This window comes from Notolepis coatsorum, assembly GCF_963971535.1.
Source record: "Notolepis coatsorum genome assembly, chromosome: 20".
NCBI lineage: Eukaryota > Metazoa > Chordata > Actinopteri > Aulopiformes > Paralepididae > Notolepis > Notolepis coatsorum.
Window position 1 is genome coordinate 46,230,365 of NC_140184.1, and position 18,565 is coordinate 46,248,929.

The 18,565-nt window shown below is 43.0% G+C and overlaps 1 protein-coding gene across 2 annotated transcripts in view; it reads left to right on the top strand.

Moving 5' to 3' along the window:
- Nucleotides 1–17,413, top strand: part of cd276 (CD276 molecule) — a 179,675-nt gene extending 162,262 nt beyond the window's left edge. For both annotated transcript variants that reach the window (XM_084337199.1, XM_084337198.1), the window contains exon 8: nt 16,535–17,413. The gene's annotated coding sequence lies outside the window, so the exon portion shown is untranslated. The remainder of the gene's footprint in view (nt 1–16,534) is intronic.
- The last annotated feature ends 1,152 nt before the right edge of the window (nt 17,414–18,565 follow it).

Here is an 18,565-nt window from a genome sequence, read left to right on the forward strand (position 1 = left end):
AGGTCAACTCCTGAAAAGGGGGTCAATGTCAGACCTTGCAATCAAAAGTTAGGGGCGCACTGAAATTATGGCAAGGGTTATTAGCCCCCTAACTTTTGATTGCAAAGTCTGACATTGACCCCCTTTTCAGGAGTTGACCTAGAGCCCACCAAGGTCATGCATATCAAGTTTGGTCAATGTCAGACCTTGCAATACACTGTAAGGCACTGTAAGGCTACTGTCCTGCCTCACTTCCAGTGATGAAGCTAAGCTATGCTAACGGAGCATCTATTCCCAAAGCTAAAATGCACGCACAGAGACAAAAAAGGTATGCATCTTCTTGTCTAACTCCAGGGAAGATGTTAAATAAGCTAATTTCCCAAAATAGTGGAGTTATCCTTTAAGAAAATCATTTATGGTGTTCTTAAATCAATGAGTAATCATGTTTAATAATCATGATTTAAATATCAATCAAAATAATGGATTAAGATTTTTGCCATAATGGAGCAGCCCAGCATCATACAGCTCCCTGACCTGAGTGAGCCAATACTGACTAAACTAAAGGCAGCAACACATGCTCCTCCTTTCCTTCTTCCTAGTTTATGCAAAGACTAGAATAAACAAGATGTCTCATATCGAGCATGGCAAGCCGACTGGACAAGCCGACACAGAATATGTGCAAGAAGGAAAGAAATTATATTCATAATTGGCAAAACACTTGATGTAAGTGCGTTCCAGTGCACTAAATCAGTATCTTAAATCATTATCAGTGATGAGAGGAAAAAAACACAACTCATAGCTCACCAGGCCACTTGATATATAAGCTTGCCCAGGTGCAATAAATCAATGTGCCTTAAGTGTGCCTTCACCTCTTCATGTTTCCAACACTGAATGTGGAAGAAAGAGGAATATGTCACATCCCTTAGGTAGAGCCTAATGAATGGACAAGGAGAGGACCACAATGCCGATAAGCGTATGTTCTCCCCACTGACCCCAGCACCTAGCGGTACTGACATAGAGATGGCTCTAGTCAAGTGAGCCCTAATGTGCTGCTGGGGGGTTCTGGCCTGAACTGGGGTATGTCAGACTAATGGCATCCATCACCCAGTGAGCCAGCCTTTGTTTTGAGAGGGCTTTCCCTAAGCCAGCACCTCTAAAACAGATGAGCAATTGATCCGATTTCTGAACACTCTTGCGTGTGTTTGATGCAGCATGACAGCTCTGAACGGACACATGGAGTACATTCTCTTTTCCTCCTCATTCTGAAGTAGTGGAAAGAACGCATCCAAAGTGATCACCCTTGACCATTTCCATAGATATCCACATTAGTAATGCTCAGAATGACCTAATTCCATAGATATCCACATTAGTAATGCTCAAAATTACCCATTTCCATAGATATCCACATTAGTAATGCTCAGAATTACCCATTTCCATAGATATCTAATTGCAAAGCGACCTGGTTTAGTGTCAGGAAAATAGTCTGGATGAATGAAGAAAAAACATGAATAAATAATAATGTGTTCTGTGCAACAGTGTTAATTTGGGCAGCTATTTTCATTTTAGTTTTAGTCTTAGTCATGTGTCAAGTGCTCCTTTTTCGTTTTCATCATATTTAGTCATTTGCAATAATTTTTCGTTTAGTCAGTTTTAGTCAACTGACTAAGTCTGAGCATTTTAGTCTTAGTCAGTGTTAGTCTCGATTTTGTCTTTTTTGTTTTTGTCTAGATTTAGTCGCAGAAAACTGATGATTTTTGTCTAGTTTTCGCTAATGAAAAAAAAGCATTTTATATTTGTATATTGTAAATCCGCCCCTTCCTGACAAAAGAAGCCACCCAACTCCTCGTCCAATCAACAGTCATCTCCCGCCTCGACTACTGCAACGCACTGCTCACTGGCCTCCCGGCCACTGCCACTAAGCCTCTTCAACTCATTCAGAACGCAGCGGCCCGCCTGATCTCAAACCTACCGAAGTCGGCCCATGTCACCCCACTTCTTAGGGACCTGCACTGGCTCCCCATTGCTGCACGTATCCGCTTCAAGGCCCTCGACCTAGCATACCGTGCGGCAAAGGGAACCGCTCCCGCCTACCTCCGGTCAATGGTCTCTAACTACACACCCTCAAGACCCCTACGCTCTGCATCTTCTGGCCGCCTCAGACCTACTCCTATCCAAGCCCCGGGAGGGTCATCAGAGAGATGCCGCCTATTCTCAGTCCTTGCCCCACAATGGTGGAATGAACTACCCACCCCAGTTAGGACAGCCGAAACCCGTCCAATCTTCCGCCGTCGACTTAAGACGCACTTCTTCAACCATTATCTGAAATAATAATATATAAAAAAAAAATCTAACCCTAACTAACCTTACTGTCATGCACTTGTCCTAATAAACTAACCCACACTGTAACACGCAACACTTTGATGAACATTGTTACTCAGCTGATAGAGTTGTACCCTTCCTGATGACTTGTCGTACAGAACTTGTAAGTCGCTTTGGATAAAAGCGTCAGCTAAATGACTAAATGTAAATGTAAATAATGCAATTCTATTTATTAAGTATAGTCTAGCCAAAACCCTATCAGCTGATCACAATAAGTTCAGTAGAAGGGTAGAAGCCCAATAGTAACCAAACATTCCTTGAAATGGTCAATAGATTCAGAAATAGTCAGACATGGAATGGAACATATTCTGATTTAAATTGCTTATATATTTTTTTTAAACCAACAAAGCAACATTAGGATAGTGTAAATACACAGTACACACATTGCAATTCTCACTGGGACCTACTGTACAAATTTCACACACGTCACACACACATTCCCTTTTGTCCCTCGAGTCGTACCGTAGATCGCTGACGTCACTTTAAAACTTAAAATGGCGGCCCCCATCAGAGCATTTGGCTAACACAACATTAGCTTAGCGAACCTGCCACCGCACTTCTATGTGCATAAAGTGTGGTAACAAAATATCACAGCCCCTAAGACTGGGAGCGTTCTAACTCTACTGAGCATGTACCCAACATTATATGAAAAATAAAAAGTCATTACGATGTTTTAGTGCGCTTCAAGCGCTAAAGGGATCCATAACAACTTATAGCAGGGTCAATGTCAGTGTTAGTACTCGTCTGTTTCTTTTCTTTTCATACCAACATTACCTTTTTAAGTGAACGTGGTCTTGTCCTTGTTGTATCCATGTGTAATATTGATAGTAGTGGGTGTACACAGATGAAAGAGAGCAAGTCTGTGTCTAGGATATAGGTCCCGACTCCCAGGCTATTAGCTCTTCTCGCAGTCGCAGCCTAGCCATCCTCTGAGCCTCCGTCATCTTAAATGATATGTTCTTTTGGTAGAACTGTTCGGCTGCCGCAGGAGTGTTGAGAGAGTAGCAGATTCCATTCATGGTTATTGGTATAAGCTGTAGTCACGAGAGACCTGTGACGCGGTTTTTTGCCTCACGTATGTAGCTTGGCTTTTAGCCATAAACGCTGCTGAGCTTAACCCGGAAACGGAAATGGGAAATGCTGAAATAATAACGTGAATTATTCTAAAAGTTATAATTATTTTGTCTCATCTTGTTTTAGTCAACATAAATTAAGAGAGAATTCGTTATGGTTTTTGTAAACTACATTTTTGTGTCCTCAGTTGTGGTCAATGATATTTAATTAATTATTTAGTCACGTTAGTGTCACATGATCAACATTAACGTGACGTCACGTCTCGTTGTCGTCGCAGGAAAAAGCTTTGTTGACGAACATCTTTCGTCATAATTTTCGTTGACAAAATTAACACTGCTGTGCAACTCCATTTGCTGCATGTATAGATTTAGCAGGGCTACTGCAAAAAAATTCAAATAAACATGAGTTGAAAGAAATTGTTGTATTCAGATAAACTTGATAAGGCTGAATACAGTTAGGGGTGTGAATCACCAGAGGCCCCATGATACAATATTATCACAATACATATAGTATATGTATTACCTTTTTTCAACTGCAAATTATAAAGGAAAACTTTGTCAACATCTTCAATAATAATATATATACATCACTAATATAATATTTTCAGTCTGTTCACCACATTCCAATAATTTGTATTGCAGTAAAATGGGATTGTCAAGCAAAAAAATATATACTGTATATATATTTTTATCATTTAAATATCGATATGTCCATTATCACCATTGTATTGATACTGTATAATATTGGCACGCAAAATATCCCAATATATTATTGTATGCATTTTTTATCCCCACCCCTACTAAAAAAAATGTGTTGGGTAGTACAGTATCTGATGCAGCACCAAATCTAGCTAATTGTCAAATGTGCTTGGGAACGAGGCCAGACGAAGACTTGTGTGTAGTTGTAAATGAGAATGACATCAGTGGCAGCTGCACTGTGATTATACCGAGACAGTCACAAGACAGGGACTTAAAATATGACATGTCATGAAGGCAGATGCGGGAAGCATACCCAGCAAAATTAAGTTTGTTTGTGTGGATTTTGTTGTTGTGTAGACTGTCATTCCAGGCAAGGCGGAACACTTCGAGTTTGGTCAAGCGCCATTTATGTTTAAGTTTGCGGCATACCTTTTTCATGGTACGAGTTTCCTCTGTAAACCAGGAAGTTTGTTTTTGCAGACCACATTTCTTTTTAGGCTTTAGAGGAGTGACAGTGTCAAGTGTTTTACAAAGGACGGCGCTGAGCTTATCTGTAAACGGAATAAGAAAGGAAGGGATAGAGGGTATCCAGTAGGTATTGAACAAGCGTTGAGACAGTGGAGGCATTAATATGACGGCTCATGTAGGATTACACACTATCTGGGTGAGGAACCGTCAAATCAACTTGACATTTGATGAGGTAATAGTCTGATAGGGCAGGAACATAAGGAGAGACGGTCAAGTCTGACACAGTGAGACTGTGGGCTATGACTAAGGGTGCTTTCTCACTCACCATTCGGGTCTGTTCCGGTCCGTACCGTCCTCATTCCGGGTTGGGTGCGAACTTCCCCCCTCCCCCTCCCCCCTCTAGTTTGTGTACACACTTCAGTCTTGGTTCGCTCCTGGTTCTGTTTACGGTTTGCGCTTTGAGCGTGTACGCTTGCCGTAGGCGATGATGTCACGCTCGAAGATGTTAACACGGCGGTGGAGACTGGATGCTGATATAAAATAAACAAATAACCAATAAATATGAAGTTATATTTGAACCTCTGTTGTCAAGCCTTGTCAATATAACCCACCCCCTTTTCTCACGAATGGATGGTGTTGTAGAGTCCGCTTTTGAGCGTTTCCCAGGGCTAACGCTAAGCTAACGGCTAACGCTAGTTAGCTTAGCCTGTTCAGCAGCTAACATTATCCCATCGCTCGTGGCAATTATATTGAATGTCATTGATCTACCGGTCGATCACGGCCGACTGGTTGGGCACTACTGGTCTATAGAAATAAATGCATTCGAACAAGAAAGTATAGTAGACAGCAATGGCTAACGCTAACGTCTAACGCTAGTTAGCTTAGCCTGTTCAGCAGCTAACATTATCCCATTGCTCGTGGCAATTATATTGCATGTCATTGATCTACTGGTCAACCACGGCCGACTGGTTGGGCACCACTGGTCTAATAGAAATAAATGCATTCGAACAAGAAACCAATGTATAGACATAGCAATGGCAAACAAAATTGCCAGGCCTAATGCGAGCCAGGGAAGTGTGCTTTGTGTAACGTGGCTTCATGTTTTCATCCACTGAGCTGTGAGGCTCCACATGCTTGTTTTTGGTTGAGGTCTGAACTCGCAAATTGCCCATAAATATCGTTTTTGTGGGTATTGTCCAGTTGTTGCTGTGTGGTTTTATCTGCCCAAAATTCAAGCAAGCATGAAAGCATTACAGTAACAACGTTGTGTGTGTCACGCCCCCCGCTCCCACTGGCCCGCACCCGAGACCACCTATTTCATCGGTCCAGGTTCAGCGCCCCCGGGGACGAATCAGCGGGGGACGGGGACGGGGGGGAGCGTTCTCACTCAGACGGACACACCCTTTTCTGGTTCGACCCGCTGCTGATTCGACCCCGAATGGTGAGTGAGAAAGGGCCCTAAGTCAAGGGTGTTCCCACCACGGTGAATGGGTTGGTGAACGGTTTGAATGAGACCAAAAAAGTCAATGATCTCAGTAAATGCCTTATTTAAGGGATCCAGAATGTAGTTGAAGTGAATATTTAAATCACCAACAATTAGTAGGTTATCCGTACGAGTAACAAGCTCAGAGATGAAAGTGGAGAACTCATCTAAAAAAGAAAAGTGAGTACGGGCCTGGTGGACGATAATGGACAGTCATTATTACGGAGGAAATCCCACATTTTTATATATAAGGCTGTCCTAGGGAAGCTTCCCCTATATCTTTCCAATCTAATGAGCTTTGCCTCTAGCAGCTACCATACCAGGTCCACAAGATGGCTACTTTTAAAAAACCAGAGAATACACTGATCTAGGAAGAACAGCTTTTTCAAGCTTCGCACCTTGGGCATGGAATGGGCTACAGGACCATATCCACTTAGATACCCATGTCTTTCTCTGCGGATTAAAATCTTTATTACATAACTTCCTACAAGAATAATGTCGCTGCTTTCTGTAGTCGGGTCCCAACTGCAAAACTGCAAAATGACTGTATTACCCTGTATTATACTGTCATACACTTTTACTATTATATGTAGACTATTCTGTTTTGTGTTTACATATGATGCACTTTTATTATTGTTCTTGTGTGATGTATCGCACATTTTATTGCTGTCTGATATATTGCAAATGTTATTGCTGTCATCTTGGCCAGGTCTCCCTTGCAAAAGAGATCTTGTATCTCAATGGGACTTCCTGGTTAAATAAAGGTTAAATAAAAAATGTATTACAAAGGATTAGGTAGGTAGAAACCAGACCACCACACTTACTGATAGGGGGTGCATCAGGAGCCCCTCAAAAGAGGAAAACTTACAATTTGAGTAGGAGAGAAAGTTGAGCTTGGAATCATAAATCAATGCAACCCTGTTTGCTAGGCTAGCTGGAGTCAGAAGACATTTCCCATAATGTTGGTGTGTTTCTTTAATTCGTAACCATGGGACAACAATAAGCTGACATCTCTGATCCACATCCACACTTCACTGCTTCAAATGGAAGGGGGCAGAGGGAGATGCCTCTATTGTATCACGTTGAAAGATTGACACAGCTCAAATGAAAACAATTTAATAGTGACATTGAGAAAGGAGAACAGCTGTCCATCTGTCCTTTTGAATGCTAGACTTTTAATCAAAACTAGGGTTGACCCCCCCCCCCCCTGAAATTGTACAAGGAAGCAACAAGGAATACCATCTTAGGAAGAGACATCTGCAAATGCTATGAGATTAATATTCAAAGGCAGACAGGAAGAGAACAAAGACAACTCAGTGAAAATGGAGATGGGCAGAGATGGGCCCAGTCATCTACAGCACCTGAGGCCTGGCGATGAATTCCAATGAGAGGCCTGGTATTAATATAGCTACAAGGACAGGCCCTATAGGTACAATTAGTGCTCGATAATGGCCCTTTCCCCCACCACTCCTCCACTACAGCTGTGAAATATTGATTTAACTCGCCCCTATATATCCACTTAAACTCTGGACTGTCACTCCAGGAACCTGTCTCATTGTTATGTTTTACAGTGTGCCGGCCGAGGGGCTTATTCTGTCATGTTTTAGTAAGTAGAGCCAGCATATCATTTTGAGGAGCCCTTCTCAAAAGGATGGGGAAGATATAACAAGGGGAGGAATGGAGTGAGATGTAAAATTAAAAAATAACTTTTCCAAGTGTGTCTTTAAAAGGCAGGCTCACGGCTCTTGCTCTGTGAGAGAGAGAGGGGAGCAGCCGGTGTATGTCGTGAGACGTCCCTGGCCCGGTGAGACACTGACCTATGGGGGGGGGGGGGGTATAGCTAGCTTTTGTGTACGTGAGGCCTGACTGACATTGATTATGTCAGGCAGGACACTTATGCCGGGTTCTCCAGAGAGGCTGTCTCTCTAAATGGAGTCAGACTCCTCAGACTCGTCAATAGTCCAACGTCTCCACATCCCTGCATTATTTATGCCATATTGTCTCAGCCATTTATCAGCATATTTATACCCGTCAACCTCGTGGCACCATCCGTGTCTCCACAAAAGTGGCACATGCACATGCGACAGCCTCCAATCAAACGCCAAATCTGGTAATACGGTGAACTGCCATCATATTGATAATCACGCATGCTGTACAGTGTACAGGGTGGATAAGAGCGGCTCCATACCAATCTCTATAAATAGTTTTGTGGATTGTGAGGCTTGGCGAGTGTCCACACACGCATCAAAATGATGTGGTGAAAAATAAAATATAACAAGCAAAAAGGCTGCTATGGCTCAATTTCTTCCTTTTTTACCTTAATAATGATTTTTATGACAAGAAGCTGGTAATATCTGAGCTGTGGCTGGAGTTGCTCAGGGACTGAATCACTGATCAATGACAGCCAATGAACACGGCAGGAGTTCTGCTCTGTTTGCTTCTCGACAGAGAGAGTGGGAAGGCTCCTCCAGGGAGCTCCTCTTTCCTCCTACTTTTTTTGCTAGAAAAATACAGGAGCCTTCATTGAAATCAACTGCCTCTGGGCTCAATTAACGAACACAGATTCTTCCTAATGCAGAACAGAGATTGGGTATCTGGGATCAGTGGCACGTGTTATGGAAAACACACACACACACACACACACACACACACACACACACACACACACACACACACACACACACAACATGCATGCATACTACATAATGTAGCTACCGTATATATAGGTTAAATGCCCATATGAAAATGTGAATCACTATAGAAACCGTAAAATCACAAGAATACTATAGTGATTCACCTTAACCTCTTGAGCCCTAGCCCTATTTTCTGAAAATCTGCCTAAAAATACATACCTAAGTAAATGGAAGATTGCTCCACTTCTACAAGGTCCATTTGCATGTTCTTGGTATCTAGGGACATCTATGGACCTCAGAGAATGTATTCCCAGTTTTTTTCTTTTATTTTTTCATCTTTGACGGTGAATAACACCATGCAAAAATTTACCAGACATGAAAAACATTGACCACTGAGCTCATTCAGCACCTTCTTGAGATCACGTGTACAAAAAATCTAAGCAAATGAATAAAGGGAAGATGATTAACACATTCCCCGCCATCCACGCTGTACAGCGTTATTGCCCGCCATGCGTTGTCTGCCAGACCACGCTGTACAGCGATATTGAGATCAATATTAAATTTTTTCGCCATGGCATTCATAATTCATATATACACCTCCGACGCTGCAGCTGGACCCTACGGCTCAATACAACGACGGCTCAATACCGCCGCCTGGTGGATGGTCGGGCGAGTTACACTCGAACAACAGGAAGTGGGAGGTGTGCGTCGATTAAATTCATCCGGCCGTCAGACATTGTTGCAAGGCTCCCGACAGACACTATAGTACATATCGATCGATTTATAAACTTAAAAATCTATATGTTTTCGGCGTTTATTGCGACATACAAACCGGAAATGGACCTAGGCGATCGACGTCCTATACTTGGGATATTTCACCGCCAGTCTCTTTGACGCACGGTAAGAGGACGCTAACGTTATTTTCAGCCCAATTGTTTATTCATTTCACTGCAAACCATCTGATCAATATATCACCCATACTACATAAAGCATTTACTGACGATCACGGAATTATAAACGACCCCCCCCCCCTTTCCTCCGCGCATAATGACGCATAACATATACGATCATATACAGTTGCATTTTTTAATATAGCGTGTCTAGGGAATAAATGGCAATCGATAATCTATATATGCGTTTAGGCCTATAACTCAACGTTCTAGGAATTACTGCAGAAAACGATAAAAACATACTTATATTCTAGACGGTATTTTTGTATGAATGTATGAATGAAAAAGTATAACGTTCCTACATCCTGAACGATAGATAATCGATGTTGAATGGGCCATAGTAATGTCAATTTAGCAATACAATTTAAAAAGTTATAGCCCTGCAAAGAAGGTGAACATCTCCATAGGCTTACAGTGGTGGCAGACTGGCTATATTGATGGATATAAGTTATGGCAGGGAATGTGTTAAAGAGAAGGTTTTGTAGATACAGTACTGAATTCTGCCATCCTATTGCTATGCCTACATGCTATTTGAAATATTATTATAGAATATAGAATATCAAAGGCGGCTGGGTGGCGCAGCGGACTAAGCGCTCGTCACCAACGCGTGAGACACTGGTATCGAATCCGGCTGTCAGCGTTGCCTCCGGCTTGGCCGGCCGTCATGCTGGCTCAATTGGCAGAGTCAGCGGGAGGGAAGCCGATGGGTGGTAATCTGGTCATTGTAAACAGCGACCCCTACAGGTCGGTCAGGGTGCCTGCACAGCGAGGAAGGGAGATGGTGAGGGTAGTATGAGCCTCCCACACGTTACACCTCGCCAATGAGAGTCCGCGCTGGCAGGTGAAAAGAAGTGGCTGGCTGACTCCGCATGTATCGGAGGGGACATGCGATAGTATCTATCAACCCTCCCTAGACCGACCAGTGGGGGGCACATGCGAGCAACGACCAGGAAGGGGAGGGGGGAATTGGCACGACTAAATTGGGATGGGAGAAAAACACAGAAAAACAGGAGGAGAAAAGGTAAAAAAGAAAAGAAAATAATATAGAATATCAGGCCTGGCTTCCGGTTTAGCTATAGAATGGAGTAAGTCGCATGTGACACAGCAGCTCAGCAGTTTTAAAAACATATTTATATACCACCAATGCGTTTAAAACTTGTAAATAAATAATATATCCTTCTTAGCAGACTTCTTAGCTTAACATCCCAGGGAACTAATGGGATAACTGGCGATGTTGTTTGCTCCTGACAAGAGTCTCAAAGTCTGGGGTGATGGTAGACAAAGCAACTCTGAGGTCATGCTCAATGTCCAATCTGTTCCTCTGCTTTGTCTCCAACTGGACCAGAGCTGAGAAGCCACTTTCACAAAGATAGCTAGTGCAACAAAACAAAAAATAATAAAATTATAAATATGGGCTGTTTGTGTGTGTGTGTGTGTGTGTGTGTGTGTGTGTGTGTGTGTGTGCGTGCGTGTGCACGTGTGTACGTGTGTGTGTGCACGTGTGTGTGGTGCCCAGGCCCTCTGCCTCCACCTGCCAGCATCACTTAATATTCCCCAGTCAGGATCCTCACTGCCAGCGCCCCTGGCCGCCAAATCCTTCCGAATGACATGGATGGGAAGGCACACCTCCTGAGCATTCATCACCCTGCAGCAGCAGCACACCCACAGACCACAGCCCCGCTTCTTCTCATTGGCCACATGGCGTCCGAATCTCCCACCAGGATTGCTCAACACCAAAAACACTACAGGCTTCAATCAACAGCAGCCGTGTTTACACCCCATCGCTGCTGACTCGGCGAGAAGCCGATACGGCTTTGTGTCGCAACAGCGTTAGTCTAAATGAAGCGTATATCGGCAGGCTTTTGTCTACAAAGGTAAATCAAAGGGAATTATGTTTAGCACATCAGGAGAATTACGGACAGTGGAAATGTAAATACTGTGGCATGGTTTGCCCAGAATGGGAATGTACATAAATATGCAGCATATGGAAGGGGGGGAGAAGCCTTTCATGTGTACTTTTCTGAAGTATGTACACCATACGGCTTCTCTTCTGAATGAAAGAGTACGGAGCTGTTTCACCATGCTGTCAAACTGGCTTCTGTGCTTTGCAACCGCAGAACACGATTGCAGAAGGAGGATCCATTTAGAATCAAAGAAATTGAATTTCTTTTTTAAACCGTCTAGACGTTTACCGTCTCCCATCTTCAGGATGTCTCTTGTAGGATCATTGCTAACTTGAGATTGGCTTAAAACAATGCAGCAGCGTATGAAACAACTCACAGCCATTCCTGAATATGGATTTTTTTTTGTACTGATATATACACTATATACACTATATAATTAGAGACATATGCAATGTGTAAACAGAAGTACATAACTTCAGTACTCTGGGAAGCCTGTGCATACATATTACAGCACAGTGGATTGATATAGACAGACTATCTTGTATGCCCTTGGGAAATGGACTGTGCTGTATTGTAAGCTCCAACTGGCTGAAGGCACAGAACTGGAGCAGAATGCACAGTCTCGGTCAACAACTAACAGGTCCACCCACTCCCTCAACCATCAGTCAGCTCTGTGGGGGGGTTGGGGGGTGTTATGTGATGACAGTGAACTCTACGTACACACTGCATCTGAGATCAAATAAATAAATCAAAACAGCAACGGTAGCTGGTGGTCACTTGGCACGTCATTGCGAGGGACTCTAAATATTCATCACGGGCCAGGTTAAAACAGTGGGTGGAGGAGGAGTGATTTCACATGCTCAGCAAGGCGCCAGGCTTCACAGCGTTAAGCACAGAGCAAAATGTGACTCTGTTGCGAGACTTTTCCCCCCCACGCCATACCCTCTGGCTCTGAGTCAACCTCAACTTCAGGGCTTTACTTACTACCACAGTACAGTAGCCTCTTCAAACAAACCTTTGTACCGCAGTGGAGCATCAAGATTAATGCACTTCCACATTGCATGCTGGCTCGGGGGGGGGGGCTTGTAATTAACACCAGGGGGCCTATAGCAGGGGATCATTGGATGGGGTGAGAAATAAAGACCAAACCATAAAAATGCAGGTGCTGGTGGTGGTTGGGGAAGTGTGGGGGGAAAGAGTAAAAGGTTCAAGATGTTTAGTGTGTGATGATATATGGGGCTGGAGTGGAATGACAATGTGGCTACACTGCAGAGTCTACAGTATGTCAAGACTATGTCCACCCTAGCTCACCTAGCTTGATAGGGACAGTTTTAAAATAGTGCTGTTGCTTTCCTCATCATTCTCGCTCTGCATGATGATCACTGCCTACGTAGCCATATTTAAATGTTCAGAGACACCTTCCTTCTTCCTGTCTGCCTTTTATTGGAATTCTAATGCATCAGATTGAGAAGAAGCGGATCGCTCGTATCTGTGAATAAGTGCTACACGTTTTACAATTATCCTTTCATGGGGTGGAAGACACTCTATATAGTTCTCTATTATCATCCTGTAATGGTCTCTAAGGATGAAACGCTCTCAGTGCTGCCTCATTATCTGCAGTACCTCAGTACCAAGTCCTGCAGCTGTGCAAAATAAGCGCATTAAATGTCCCATATTGTAGTCCTTTTCAACAAATTAATATAGGTCTTTGAGTTCCCCTAAACATGTCTTTGACATGTTCTATGTCTGTACCTTTAACTGAAAAATAGCTGCTCCCAGTCCAGAACTGCATGTGAACGATGAAATGAAATTCCGGTCAAACTGTCAAATTAGGAGTTGCATATCAAATATGACTCACAAGATCCAGAAATGTCATATGCAACTTACCACTTAAAATGTTGTCAGGAACATGTTTTATGTTCAACTTTAGGTAGAAAAAAGAAGGTGTACGAGCAATTGTTTTTCCAAGATCTCTTCACACGCACATACGCGAGTTGAAGACCACCCATATGAGCGTATTGTGATTGGTCAGCCATTGTTAACTACGTTGATTATGGCTGATGGCTTGTTTTCAATAGGGAAACTGCAGTACTCTATGTACATATTATTCACAATTTGTCAGTCAAACATTTTTACAATAGGGGCCCTTTTACTTTCATTGTCCGTTATATACCCTCTTTTCCTTCAATGTTATGAAGAAAACAGCAGGTCTGCGTAAAAGAAAAAAATGTAAGTTGCCAAGGAGGGAGAAATTAAATATGGCATGTCGTCCCATTTCAATGCAAATGAGGTGAAAAACGAGTGTGGCGTGGATTTACCCTGCGTCATTTGAATGATGGTAGCCACTGTATCTTTTAAGTGAACAATCTCCTATTAAGTTTGAGTTTGAGTGTGCTATGTGTGTGCTGTGTGTGTGTTGTGTGTGTGTGTGTGTGTGTTGTGTGTGTGTGTGTGTGTGTGTGTGTGTGTGTGTGCGTGCGTGCGTGCGCGCGCGCGCGCGTGTGTGTGTACGCGTGTCCATTAAACACTTTAGATGGACTTTACTTTTGATCGCAAGCGTGAACATTCCAAGAAAACCCTATCAGGCTCAGCTGTCTGTGTTTTTCTGGCCGTTTGAATTACTCTACCATGTGGACACTCAGTCAGTGTCTGGAGCCTTGGCAAAGGTTGAGGTCCTTTATTTTGTTTGTGTCATGGAGACTCTGACCCCTCTCTATCTCTCTTTCTTTTCGAAGTGCACATCCCGCGTCTTGCTCCGAACGGGGGAATCTTGGGAGGTAGATTTGAATCCCGACGAGAGCACGCAGGTGTGAAAATATTGTGCCGTGTTCATTTGGGTGATGGATTAGGAGGCGAGCCGTGTTGCCCTCTCTCTCTCTCAGGAGCAAATGAGAACCAAAGTGAGTTTTCAAAGTGGAGCGCCGCTCTTTAAAACGTATATATGTTTTGGATCGACTCAGGTTGAACTATGTCAGTTCTGCTTTCGACAAACATGCAAACTAAACGTTTATATACAGCTAGTTCTTGCTTTTTATGTGGTGGTGAGGCCACCCAATTGGTTTACTTTGGATTACAGATCGAGCCTTTTAGATTCAGTCAATCTGAGCACGAAAGAAGAGGAGAACATAATGGGTGGTGATTAAAAAAGGCACATGGTTTCTTAACACAAGCCTTTTTCCCCACTCCGTTGTCAGGACAGCAGCAGTGGGCCCTGCACACATGAGCGTACCTCAGAACGTAGCATCTGCTGCATGCAGTCTCAGCCATTCAAGTTAAATCAAAATCAGATGCCATGACGCACAATGTCATTAGCTTCACTCAAATGTTTTTCTTTTCCATATTATCTTATCTCGACAAAAACAAGTAACACCACGGTGGAGCCGCAGCAGGTCCGTTCCTTTCATTTAGGAGTCTAGTTGCGTTCAGGTACGGGTGATTGACTCTAAATATGTCTCTAAACTGAACCTCTAAGCTTATAGGCGGCTATATTGCTTTTTAAATCTTGAAAGTAGGAGGGCGTCATGTGTGACATAATTCAATTCCATTCCAAGTTAATTCTCCAACCGGTTTAATGATGCAGGGAGAACAATTTATTTCGCTGTGCTAGCAGCGGCGGCAGAGGGGAAGTGGTCTGCGGGGACGTGGAGTGAGGAGACTGCATTATAAGTCTCAGGGACGCACCTGTGATAGAGAGAGAAGAAGTAATGGAGGGGGACCTGGACGCTGGCCGTGACCTAATCAAAAGGAACACCCCTTGCTTGTTGCGATATTGAAGTGTCCCATTAATGATGACAGATTAACTTAGTTAGTCTTTTATTTCAGCATTTTTTTTTTTTTTCATGGTTTATTTCTCTAGAAGCACTGTTATAATAATAACAACAACAACAACAACAACAACCACAACAACAACAACAACAACAACAACAACAACAACAACAACAACAACAATAATAATAATAATATTCATTACTATTATTATCAGCATTCTGTTCTCGATAGCTGCACTCTGTGTGTTGGTTTGTTCTCTCACTCACTCCTTGGCAGAGTAGCTGTCATTACAACATGCACTAGCTGATTGTGATTTAAGCTAGTGGAGGTCAGGAAACCACATACGTCTACGTAACAAGAACAATAACTTCTAAACGAGCATAGGCTCTCTTCAAACACCTCATTTGAATCATAGACTCTCTTCAAACACCTCATTTTAATCATAGACTCTCTTCAAACACCTCATTTTAATCATACTCTCTTCAAACTCCTAATTTTAATCATACAGTAGACTCTTCAAACACCTCATTTTAATCATAGTCTCTTCACACCCCTCGTTTTAATCATAGTCTCTTCAAACACCTCGTTTTAATCATAGTCTCTTCAAACACCTAATTTTAATCATACAGTAGACTCTTCAAACACCTCATTTTAATCATAGTCTCTTCAAACACCTCATTTTAATCGTATACTCTCTTAAAACACCTAATTTTAATCAAACAACACATGTGACCACCAAGTAGTAGTAGTAATATAACATTATAATTAGCACTAGCAATTCAACATTATTGTAAGACCCTCGGTTGCAAAATTACAACATCACTTTTGGCTTTTGGATATTTAAAAAAAATAGTAGTTTAAAAAAAAATATTTGTTTGAACACATTTACATAGTCAATGGGTCCTGTTGTTCAGCCTCACAATGCTATTGGATGGTAAATGTGTTTATAGGTCCCACATTCTGGCCTCTGAAGTTGATAATGTCAATTTAATTTGGGCCTTACAGGGTTTTAAGTTCTCAAACTACCCCTGAGTAAGTATCCTTACCCTTCCAAGCATTTTATATACAATATGTATATATATGAAAAAAGCTACTGTAGGGTATGATGATTATGATGATGTGTCTTTTTTTCATCTCTCAGCTCCTAAGCACAGATACTGATATGTATTTGTCTCTTGTCTGTTTGTGTCTTTTCCAGGAGTCATGGCCAGGGTTGGTATAGGAGCTGAGTCTACTGCACCCATCCATTTTCCAGCATCCGCCACAGAATCTGGCTGAGCAGAAAGAGGAGTCCATCATCTCCTTTCTAAGACTTCCCCCCTGGGTCCATAAAAACACACACAAGCACACCATATGCCATTATGTAGGCTTCCCTCACTTTCTATCAATGAAAGAAGGAGGACTGCAGCAGTGAATGAACACAGTTGAGGAGTTGTAATCCTATGCAGTATGCAAAAGAGATGTGCCCCGTTTGAAAGCTATACTGGATGTGACAGGCTCCTTCCTCCATCCCTGACATCACGGCCCTACTCTATAGGTTGTGACAGGGCTCGTACCACGGAGCTCCTGTCTTAATAGGAAGTGAGAAGCCGAGGAGATGACCCAGCCGAGGTGGCCATCACTGTCGCCCTGCCAGGGAGGGAGCTCAGCTCTCCACATTACTCCTGCGCCGGCTAATTAGCGCCTGTCGCTGGAGTAACTTGTACCTGTCAGTGTGTGCCGCTCTCCTATATTCAATAACGTGGAGGAATTGAAATTGAATGCCAGCTAAGCTCCAACAACCCGCAAATGGTGCATGGGATATTCCCTGGTTTTCTCAGTGACCTGACAGCCTTATGTGTAAGAAATTGTTTTTAATGAACACAGACTTCTCTTACTCTCGCACCTTCCGCAGCCACGGGCTGGAATGTTTTGTCAATTCATAAAGGGGTTAGGTTAGGGGTTGTACAGGCTGTTTTAATCTATTCGTGCAGGTACTTGAGCGAGTCCCAGTGTCAAAATGTCCCTTGTATGAATGCCAAAATTGTTCCCTCTGATAACCAGGTGCCTATCTACATTAAAGAGACATGAAAAGACATTGGTCAGTGGTAATTATTGGTCCCAATACCCAGGGACACTGTGTGTGTGTGTGTGTGTGTGTGTGTGTGTGTGTGTGTGTGTGTGTGTGTGTGTGTGTGTGTGTGTGTGTGTGTGTGTGTGTGTGTGTGTGTGTGTGTGTGTGTGTGTGTGTGTGTGTGTGTGTGTGTGTGTGTGTGTGTGTGTGTGTGTGTGTGTGTGTGTGTGTGCGTGCGTGCGTGCGTGCGTGCGTGCGTGCGTGCGTGCGTGCGTGCGTGCGTGCGTGCGTGCGTGCGTGCGTGCGTGCGTGCGTGCGTGCGTGCGTGCGAGCGAGCGAGCGAGCGTGCGTGCGTGTGTGTGTGTGTGTTTACTCGGGCAGAACAAACCAGTTTACTACCGGTATTATCCTACTGCTCAAAGCAACCTTTTTCTCCATTCGTTGATTAATCTGCCGACATAATGATTAAAACATGAATTATACTCAAAATAGTAAAACATATTTAATTTCCATGCAGATCAAACCCCACGCGCATGGGATATTCCCTGGTTTTCTCAGTGACCTGACAGCCTTATGTGTAAGAAATTGTTTTTAATGAACACAGACTTCTCTTACTCTCGCACCTTCCGCAGCCACGGGCTGGAATGTTTTGTCAATTCATAAAGGGGTTAGGTTAGGGGTTGTACAGGCTGTTTTAATCTATTCGTGCAGGTACTTGAGCGAGTCCCAGTGTCAAAATGTCCCTTGTATGAATGCCAAAATTGTTCCCTCTGATAACCCGGTGCCTATCTACATTAAAGAGACATGAAAAGACATTGGTCAGTGGTAATTATTGGTCCCAATACCCAGGGACACTGTGTGTGTGTGTGTGTGTGTGTGTGTGTGTGTGTGTGTGTGTGTGTGTGTGTGTGTGTGTGTGTGTGTGTGTGTGTGTGTGTGTGTGTGTTTACTCGGGCAGAACAAACCAGTTTACTACCGGTATTATCCTACTGCTCAAAGCAACCTTTTTCTCCATTCGTTGATTCATCTGCCGACATAATGATTAAAACATGAATTATACTCAAAATAGTAAAACATATTTAATTTCCATGCAGATCAAAACCCACGCTTACTGTTTACAGATGCTCAGTCAGCCCAGACATATTACTTGTTTAATTAGGGATGCTCGATATTGGC